Source organism: Eptesicus fuscus, chromosome 3, assembly GCF_027574615.1.
Source record: "Eptesicus fuscus isolate TK198812 chromosome 3, DD_ASM_mEF_20220401, whole genome shotgun sequence".
Lineage (NCBI taxonomy): Eukaryota > Metazoa > Chordata > Mammalia > Chiroptera > Vespertilionidae > Eptesicus > Eptesicus fuscus.
Window position 1 is genome coordinate 107,650,461 of NC_072475.1, and position 10,708 is coordinate 107,661,168.

The window sequence follows — 10,708 nt, forward strand, 5'->3', positions numbered from 1 at the left end:
ACATGCACTCAACTTAAACTATATAGGTAGGTACATTGTTATTAACTTAATTAGGGTACTCCTAAGCTGGCCTTTGCTAAAAACTCAAGGGGCCCAAAGCTGCATGTGGCTCGAGAGCCGCAGTTTGCCGACCACTGACTCAGTAGATCAGAGGCCAGGACACATTCAGGAAATCATTACATAGCAATCATATCAGGTTCTTTTTCATTCCTGATAAGGTGGCAGCAATTAATTGTGTGATGGTTAAGGGCTGAGAGACATCATAGTATAACATCTTTTATGTGAAGTGACATCATTTGATTGGAAAGAATTAGATTATTAAAGCTGGGGTGAGGGCATATTCTTGTTCTAGGGGAAACCCACATAGATTTAGAAGTTGGTACAACGCAATTGAATTGGATAACAAGAATAATTTGGGTCAAAATGTGAAGGAAGTATATGTAATGATAAACTTGTAAATGTATGCAGTTTACTGGAAGAAATGATAATGATACTTTTTCCATTTATTTATTAAAAAAACTGGTGTATATTATATTCAGCCACAGTCACAAATATTTGGGCTTAGTGAGATGAGCAGGACTCAAAAGGGTCATGAGAGGATCACTGCACTGTGTAATCTGTCAGCACTAAGAAAAACTGCCTGCTATGTGCAGGCTGTCCCCTGGACACTACTTCCCCTGGATTTTGACTTAACCAGTAACTTACAAGTTAGATGTTTTACCATTAGTGCTGCCTGTGCATCTAAAGTTCCAGATCCAAGCAGCTAGTGAAATTCTGTCTCCTGAGAATATGTCCCTTCATGACTGAGAAAATTGTGTCTTCTCAGTCCTGATGACATATCCCTCCTCTCAACTATGATCACAAGGAACCCAGACTCACCTCAGTCTTTTGAGCAACATCAGTGATCCCCTGTCAAAACAACAGACATCGGGCCAGATCCACTGACAGCTGTCAGAGAATTGACATGCCTGGGAGGAAGCGTTCAGAGGCGGAAGCATTTGTGGAGTCACTGGCTTAAATAAGTTAGCACTAGCTTGCAGACTGACTGGTTAGTAACTATATTCAACTAGAGTTTTGTAAACAGTTGCTTGTATATTAGTGTTTATATTAAAAGTTGAAAGAATGATATATAATTTGAATTGGAATGAAGAGTTTATGTATATAAGGAATAACATGTTCAAATCAAGAGAGAACTTTTTTTTCATATCATCAAAACACCAAAAGGTAAAAACGGTAAACTTAAGTTATGAGAAAAAATAGAGATATCAAACATTAAGTTTTAAAATGGGCTGCCATAGTTTTAGTATTTATTTCCCAACTAAAGAAGAAATTTGTAGACTTCATTATTGTACTTAAATGTAAGATGACAGGCAAATGTTACAACTAAAATGAAATAGATCCTCTTTTTCCCCATGATGGAAACAGAACCTGAATTCACATCATAAGTTTAAATAAATTCTCAAATAATTAGTTGGCTTAAAAAGCAGGCAGCTGAGTGTAGAATATACAGTGGGGCTGGCACCTAAAAGCATAGCAATCAGAATCCCTGTGTTTAAATATTGAATCTCCCAGTTACTGCATTTGGGTGAGCTACTTATCTTCTTATTACTCAGAATGCTAATGTACAAAGTGAGGATAAAGCAGTGGATATTTCATAGAGATGTTGTGAAGATTAAATAAAAAATGTTTAAAGACTGAACACTATATTTAGCACATTATACATGCTAATGGCTTTCTTTAAAATGTTTATTTAAAAAAAACAAGAAAATAACCTCTAGTTGAACAAGTCATAGGTTGTTGTTGTGCTTCTCTAACTTTAATGGGCATTTGAATTACTTGGGGATCTTGTTAAAAATGTATATTTTTATTCAATGAGTCCAGGTGGGGTCTGAGATTCTGTATCTTTAACAAGCCCCTAGGTGATATCCATGATGCTGGTCTGTGGACCTTGACACCTGAGGTAACTGTGGATGGTTGCTCTCTAAACTGTGATACAGTGGTTCTCAAAGAGAAAGAGGGGGGAGTGGCAGAAAGGAACGTGCAGGCAACATGTATTCAAGTTAAAACGCTCCCGAAGTGATTGTAATATACTTGCTTTACTTGTTCCCTAACAACTTTAGAACCATGTCAATGTTTTATTCTTCATTTCTCTTTTTCTTATTCTTTCCTCTACTTGCTCCTTGCCATTACAGCTTAAGACTAAAAAATGGAATTAATACTTGATTCCCCAATTAGTAAGACTACATCATCAATTTTAAGTCATTGTATTATAGCAGGATAATGTACTTAAATTAGATTAGAAAAATGGTTTCTACCATTTCTCTTCTAAAATACAGGGATCTAAAAAAGTATTTAACATTTTCCGTAGCTTTAGCAGAAAATAAAGAAACAACAAAGAGTAAGCAAGTAATTGTGGAGCACTTAGTAACAGAATACAAAGATATTTGGCCCACGTATCACATGTGGTCCATACTGTCAAAGGAGTCATAATCCCATGGGGAGGGGAAGGCTGTTGTGGTTATCTTGGAAGTGACGGAACCAAGCAATGTGACCACATGAAGCATTCCACCTGGTCTGATAGGCGGACAGGAGGAGAGTTGTTTTTAAATGGCTTCCTACCCAGCGGTACTGAGATGATTAAAGAAACCCATATCTAAATATGTACTTAGCTTGAACAACATTTTTCTAGGACAAAGATCATTTTTCTACTTTGATGTGTCTTTGGGGACTTAATATCACTAGATTCACAGTATTCCCTCTGTAAGTATCTTCTATTGTTGATACTATAGCTGATATATTTCATAGGTGAAATTCTTCATTTTCCAAGGTAGATAAGAGGACTTTGATTAGTATAACATGGGAAATATCTAAAGAAAGCTTAAAGAGCAAATTAGCAATCATAAACTACCTTTAAGAGTGTATACCATATATATAATTATCTAATACTCTTACTCTGAAGTTAACCATTCAAAGTACTAAATTACTCTGCTCTAAATAAGATTTTCACATCATCTGGTGAAGGAACAAAGCAACGTTTATATGTATAATATGAACGAGAAATCACATGAGAATTGACACAAACTAAAGGATTATTAATTCTGTGATTTAAAATTTTTAAGACATCTAGAATTGGGACCTGAAATATGAAGAACAAAGCATATGCATTTCTTACCCATTTTCCAAACTTGTAAATGTTAGAAAATTAAACATGAGACTAGCAATACAATTTAAAGTATTCTTGGGTACAGGGAGGAACTTCTAACAAGAACTGGCTGATTCTAGACATTTATTTATGCTTAAGACATTTAGATGATGCACCTATTTTAGAAACCAAACAGACAAAAGAAAAAAAAAAGCTTCTAAATTGAGCTATAGGAATAATGTAAAATAAACAGTCCTACAGTGTTTATAGTATATACTTAATTTCTGTTAGTGAAATATTTTGAAAGACAATTTGGTTTTCATACACAAGGGAATTTTTCCCCTATGGACATCTACTACGAAGAGAATAAAAATCAAATAGCAAAACTTTAATGTGAATACAAACAGAGCTAAGACCAAGATTCACTTGTCATTTCCATGACTATTCTAAATATATACTGTTTTCTATTTCCAATTGTCAACCTTGCCGTTAAAGTAATCACTAACTAATGACACATCTGGCAAATTTATAGCTCTTTAGATTTTTTTTTTTTTTGGTGTGATTGAAACATATTTTAGACCTTTGGTAGGATGATGGCACTCACTTGCCACATTAGTTCAATATTACCTTAGATCCTTTTAGATACTCCTTGATTTAAGTTGGCTTTATAGATTAAGCTACTGAAGAGTTGATTTTTGGTAGGATAAATTCATATCATGAATAAAATAGAAAATATAAAGTAATAACTAAATTTAGAGTGAAAATGAAATAAAATTTACTTTTGCTTATGGAAGTGTTATTAGACTTTGAATAAGCACCTAGTGAGAAGAAACACGAATCACGTAACTGGATGACTTTAGGCAATTTGAAAGAGAAGCCTATTCTGTAGAAGAAGAATGAGCCCTTTCCAATGGCGATGGGTTTAAAAGCTGATTTGTAGAGTGAACAGAGGAGAAGGCGTTCTTAACCTGGCCTGGATACCTTGTCTAACGTTGTTACTCTGGCTCTGATTGGTTTATTGCCACAGTGTGTCTTCAAGACAGCTTTCTAATCCTCTCAACTCTTGGATTTACTTCAAACTTCTGAATAAAATTCTTAATTTGCTAACCTACATGGGAGACTCTGGCATTCGAAGTCACGAGGAAAAGGAAAAGGACCAGGTACACAAATGAGCATGGGAAGAAAGGCCGGGAGCCTGCGCTGGGCAGCCCAGACACGCAAGTGTGATGGGACTCGATCTTGTAGCAAATTTGAAAGCAAAATACAGCAACTCTCAGGCAGCCACTTGAAAAGAACGCTGTGACAACAGACAAAACTGTAGGAGACATGCATCATGCATTTAAACTATGGGTTTCAAATGGTATTTTACCTGGCCTATTGGTAAGCAGCAGATTAAATTTTCTTTAATTATTTTCCCATGAGCATAGGGCAAATAATTAGCCCTAGTAATAATAACAGTATATGCAGGAGCAAAACACCCAAATCATGTACACTCATACAATTCTTACCTCAAACTAGAAAAACAGCCACAATAAGAAAACTGAGCAATCCACAGTTCTGTCGTTTTTTGAACACTGAACCAGGCTCAAAAGTGACAGAAAATATTTAAACTCAGAGCTCTCAGGATTGGGAGCATGGCCAAAGCAACAATGACTGAAAGACACTTTCTAACTCATAAAGAAGTTGAATCTTATTTGGCACCAGTGGAATCAATGGAAGAAAACCAGTTTTCATCTGTGTTAGATGATGGAGCCGCTGATTCGTTTCAAGGACAAAGAAGAGTTGAACCAGAAATCAAGGCCTCATGATGGGCACAAAGACCAGTGATGTCAGACAAGAAGGGAGAGACAGAATAGACAAAAACTTAGTAATCACTTGCCTTTAGCAAATGTTGAGACCTAGTGACTTGGGGCCACTCCAGGGTCTCAGGTCAGGTTATAGGAACTGCCAGTCATAAGTTGTGGGATGGACACAGAGCCAGCAAAGAAAGACCTACTGATTTTCCAGAGCAGGTAATTTATCAGGGGAGTTACTTTGACAGTTTTTAAAATGCCAAACATGGGCTAAAAGGGTAATTATTTTAGACTTATTTTCAAACAATAAATAAGAAACAAAAGGAATCAAAGGCTTTTATTAGTGGAGGGAAGCTTAAGTGCAGAGACTTGAGCTTCAGAGCTGTGAAGTAGCACCCAGCTAGCTAAGTGGGAGTCTCTTCCCTGCTCCGGGGCTCCCCTGCCCTGAGGAGGGATTACCCATGGGGCCTTTAGAGCTAGGGAAACACTACGGAGTCCAGAGACACAGGTCATTTCTTTTTTAGGGAAGATTACAAGGGGTTGCAGCTTATGCTAAGGGGAGCAAATGCCTTGGGCCCAGATCCCTCAGGTAATAACCTCCAAGAGAGACATGTTGGGGATGAGGCACCTTCAGGAGGAGGTGCAAGTTGTTCTGCAAAGTTATAAACATGGAACAGCAAGGTGCCAGGTTTCTTGCCTCCCTCACTGTTCCTTTCTCCTTCTGGAATGACACTAGAAATAAAGGTAGCTAAGTCCTGAAAGTGATCCCCGGGGAAAGAGAGCACCCGGACTTCCACCGAGAGGGAGTGCTTCCGAGTGTGGTAGTGGGTTTTGATATTTATGAAGCCAGCAGCAAACCGAGATTCGGTAAAGACGGCCCAGATGGATTCAATAGCCAGGTCTCTAAAGCTGCCCAAAGACAAAGGGGCAGCAGGAGACAGTCTGGGGAAGACTTGCTGAGGTCTTCTGGACACCTCAGCAGGCTGGGGGGTCAAGATCATTGGAGAGTGGGGCCCTAAACGGGCAGGTGGCGTGGAGGCGGGGAGCCAGCTTCTAAAAGCCGCGCTCAGGAATGTGCCCTGGCCTAGGCCATGGGATTAAGGTGTGGAGACACGTGGGCGTCTTCCTTCCCCGATGTGATCAATCAAAGGACACCTTAGGAAACCTGAAGGTGGGAGAGTTTACCCCAGGGTGGGCGGCGTCCTGTGCCAAGGACCCGTCGGTAGGGTTTGCAGGGAGGCGGAAGGCAGATGAGCAGGGCAAGGGCATCTCCTGGGAAGCAGAGGGGAGTGTGGAGATCTTTGCAATTTCGCCCTAGAAGTAGCAGCACAGCTTTAAAATAAATGGCCCCCCCGGGGGAGTCAGACCGCTTCCATTCAGGTCAGGGTTAAGAGACAGGAGTTAGCTCAAGGCTCCGGAAGAGAGTTTACTTGGTTTCATCCCATTTTTGCAGATTTCTCCCTTGTACTCGAAAGAGTTTGGTCAAATCGGAATGACATTTGGGGGGTACGCAGCAAACAAGCTCAAATTGTACCCTCCCAACCCAGACGCGCCCCTCACCTGATTTGGGGAAGGGCGGCCGGCTCCGGACGGGCGCGGACCCGAACTGCACTCGCTCTGCGTGGGCCTCGGAGCCCCCCAGGCCAGCCCTTAGTTAGGACACCCGACCGGAAACTAACCACCTCCGCCCCAACGCCCCCAAGCGCGGCCGCAGCCCGCACCCACTCACCGGCCCGGGGCCGCTGCGCGCACGTCGGGTCGCGAGCTGGCGGCGCCGGTGCGGTTCTCCGCGCGCCTCCTCAGCGCCCGGGCTGCGCGCCCTGCGCCCGGGTCCGTCGGGCCGCTCCGCACCCAGAGCCGCTGCGGGAACCGCTAGCCGTGCGCGGGCTCACGCACCCTGTCGCCAATGCCGGGGCCCTGGCTGACAGGAGCTGGAAACGTCAGCGAGGAGGCAGCTCGGAATTTATAGGGTGGGGCGTTGCTGTGGCTTGGGTTCCTGGGGCGAGGCTGTTTTGCATTCCCTCCTCCTCCGCCCCGCCCCATGAGACCCTCCGGGCCAACCCTTTCCCTCTCCAGCTGCTAACGGGAGCGGGGTGATGCCGCAGCCATTCCCACTGTCACCCTTTAGATCTGTGCCCACCTGTCCCGGAACCCGTTCGGGGAGAGATTGAGAAATGGAAGAGAGCTGGGGTCCAGGAGCAGCCATTCACGCCGAGAGTAATGTTCTTCTACTATTTTTTTTTTTTTTAAACTTGGAAAACTTTTAAGGGAACTCCTCTTTCCTGTAACTCAAACTTGGGCTTTACTGTTGTGGATCACAGATCATCTCATAGATAAATTTTAGCTAAAGGGTGAAATTTTTTTCTCCTATTGGACATGCTATCAGAATTTCATTTTTTTAAATATAAAAGTATAAAAAGTTATACTTTTTATAACAAAATATAACTAGATATTTATGGAAGAATTAATATAAATTCTTTGTAAACTCTTTACAAAAACAAAAGAGGAAGTATCATTTCCAACTCATGCTATCAGTCCAGTGTTACCCTGATACCCAAACCAGATATCAGGAAAAAAAAACTTACAGGCAAATATTTCTTATGGATATAGATAAAATGACAGCAAATCAATCCAGTAACATAAAAAGGATTATATACTGTGACCAAGTGAGATTTATCATAGGAATGCAAAATTATTTTACAAAAAATCAATTGATATAATACACCGTTTCAATAGAACCAAGAAAAAAAACCCTACAGTATCATCTTAATAAATCAGAACAAATATTTAATGAAATCCAACACCCTGTCATGATAAAAACACTCAACAAACTAGGTATAGAAAGGAACTCCCTCAGACTGTGAAGTCTATCTATGAAAAACTTACTAACATCACCATGGTGAAAGACAAAGTTTCTGCATCTAAGATCAACAAGGCAACCATGTCAGCCCTGCACACCTCTACTCAACATTGTACTAGAGGTTCCAGTCAGGGCAATTGGGCAAGAAAAAAAAGAATAAAAGAAATAAAAGGCATCCAGATTAGAGAGGAAGTACAAGTATTTGCAAATGACATGATACTGTTTTTAGAAAATCCTAAGGAATCTATTTAAAAGTTATTATAACTAATGAACAAGTTCAGCAATGCTTTAAGATATAAGATCAATATACAAAATCAGTTCTATTTCTGTACACCAGGAATGAACAATCCAAAAATGAGGTGAAGAAAAACTTACATATACCATAGGTCAAAAGAATAAAATACTTAGCAATACATTTAACAAAAAGGGTGTGATTCTTATATTCTAAAAACCAGAAAACATTGTTGAAAGATATAAATTAGACCTAAATGAATGGAATGATAGTCTAGGTTCATGGATTGGAGGATAATATTATTAAAATAGTAATAATCTACAAATGACGTATAGATTAAACACAATTCTTATCATATCCTATCAAGAAGTTTTTGAAGAAATTAACAAGGTAATTCTAAAATTCATATGGAAGTGCAAAGATCTCTGAATATCAAAAATAATTCTGGAAAAGAAGAACAAAATAAGAGAACTCACAATTCCTGATTTCAAAATTTATTCCAAAGATATAATAACCAAGACAGTGTGTTACTGGCTTAAAGATAGATAAATAGATCAGCAGAATAGACTTAAGTCCAAAAATTAAACCAGCACCTTATGGTCAATTGCTTTTTGATAAGTGAACCAAGACAATTCAATGGGAATGAATAGTCTTCTCAGCAAATAATATTGGACTGGATAGTCACATGCAAAAAAATGAAGGTGGGCCTCTTACAATACCATAAACAAAAATGAACTAAAAATGGCTCATAGATATTTTCTCCTTAAAAAAGGGATCGTAGAACTAAATGTAATAAGTAAAATTATAAAATAATAGAAAACATGGGAGTGGATCTTCGTAACTCTGGGTTATGCAAGGAAAATGGGTAAATTGGACTCATCAATATTAAAAACTTCTGTGCTTTAAAGGTCAACATTAACAAAGTTGAAAGGCAACCCACAGAATTAAAGAACATATTTTCAAATCATATATTTGATAAGGACTTGTACCCAGAACATATAAAGAAGTTGGCCAAGGAAGATGGCCAAAATGGCCAATAAACACATGAAAAATGTACACCATCATTAGTAATCAGGGAAATTAATATCAAAACCGTAACAAGATATCACCTCATGCCTACTAGGAGAGCTATAACAAAATCAGACAATAGAAATATTGGCAAGGATGTGGAGAAACTGGGGCCCTCTGACATTTTTGGTAGAAATGTGAGTGGTACAGCCACTTTGTAAAAGGTTAAGTATAGAGTTACCATATGATAACTTACATTTTTTTAATTTTCACAAAATTAAAAATACCAACTTCGTACAATGTAATCAGCTATGTAGTAAGCATGGGTTTCTGCAGGAGGACTTAGTGGGGATGTGTGGAGAAGCGTGGGACTTGGTTGGAAAGTCTGTAAGGAAGATTCTCCGAAAGGTCAGGGGCCTTTGAGGGGACCTTGCAAAGGCAGCAGCCCCTGCCTTGACTTTTCCAAACAAGTCTGAGCCCCTGGGTGTTTTGCTGGAATCTCTATGTTTAGTCTTTTAGACCTGACCTTGTAGAAGCATGTGCTTTCTCAAGGATACTTACCCTGCTGATTGTATCTAGAGGTTAATTTGAGTTCAAGCTGCTGTTACAATAAAAGGCTAAGGAGGCAGGCAATTGGGGTTGTTTTGGTGCCTCCTACCAAGCAGCCCCTTAGCCTCTCTCTCACAAAAAAAGTGTGTCAGAGTAATTCATTCTTATCTGTCGCTCAGGGTCTGCTGGTCAGTCCTGGAAGGGATGCAAGGCTGAGGAAGACATGGAGCCCAGCACATCCTAACCCAGCAGGGAGACAGCATCTTCCCTCCCTGCCTGATTGTGCCTCTAGGGTAGGGACCTGCCTGAGTTCACTATAAGCACCGGGTGCCTGGCACACAGTAAGAATTCCCACTAATGCAAGAAGATGTAAGACTGACTTTGAGCCCATTTGAGCAATATATCTTAGCAGAAATGTTGAGATGGGTATTGAAAGATAGGATGTTAGAACTAGGAACCAAGGGAACAGCATGTATAAAAGTATTTTGGAAAAACATTATTATTTGTGTGGGAAAGAGGAATGCTGGAACTTTGTAGAGCGTATGAATAATAATAATATAGCTATAATTTATTGGATACTTATTGTACATCAGATACCCATTAAATTCTTTATCTCTATTAACCTAATTAATCATCACAGAAAGCCCATATATAAATAGGTACATTATTAAACCCATTTGCAGATGAGAAGCCTGAGATATAGAAGTTAAACAAGTTCTTCAAGGTTACACGATTTGTAAGAGACAGAGCCAAGATTCCAGTTTCTCTGGCATAAGAGCTTAGCATTCACAATGCTAAGAGAGAAGAATGGTAGAAGGAACTATAAAGATGAGGCTAGCATGAATGTGGAGTTCAGAAATTAGTAGAGGAGCTTGAGTTGAATTAAGCAGTTGAGGAATGACTGAGTCTTTTGAGGAGGAGCATGATGTGTAGGATGGATCAGAGTATAACAATGCTAGAAGCAAAGATAACAGTGGTCCAGACTAGAAGCAACAAGGACCTGCTCTATGTAAGGACTAGAAACAATGTCAAGACAGAATAGAGAGGACTTACAGAAATAAGTGTATGTGTGTGAGTGTGTGTGTGTGTGTGTGTGTGTGTGTGTGTGTGTGTGTGTGTGGTGG

General features: G+C 39.7%; 1 protein-coding gene across 3 annotated transcripts in view; it reads right to left on the minus strand.

Annotated features, from left to right (window-relative positions):
• The window catches only part of AGTR1 (angiotensin II receptor type 1), a 52,126-nt gene extending 45,269 nt beyond the window's left edge, over nt 1-6,857 (minus strand). For 2 of the 3 annotated variants that reach the window (XM_008159008.3, XM_028135818.2), the window contains exon 1: nt 6,665-6,857. The gene's annotated coding sequence lies outside the window, so the exon portion shown is untranslated. Of the gene's footprint in view, nt 1-6,495; nt 6,521-6,664 lie in introns of those variants that run through there. The other variant, XM_054714114.1, reaches the window with a different exon arrangement.
• Between the last annotated feature and the right edge of the window lie 3,851 nt (nt 6,858-10,708).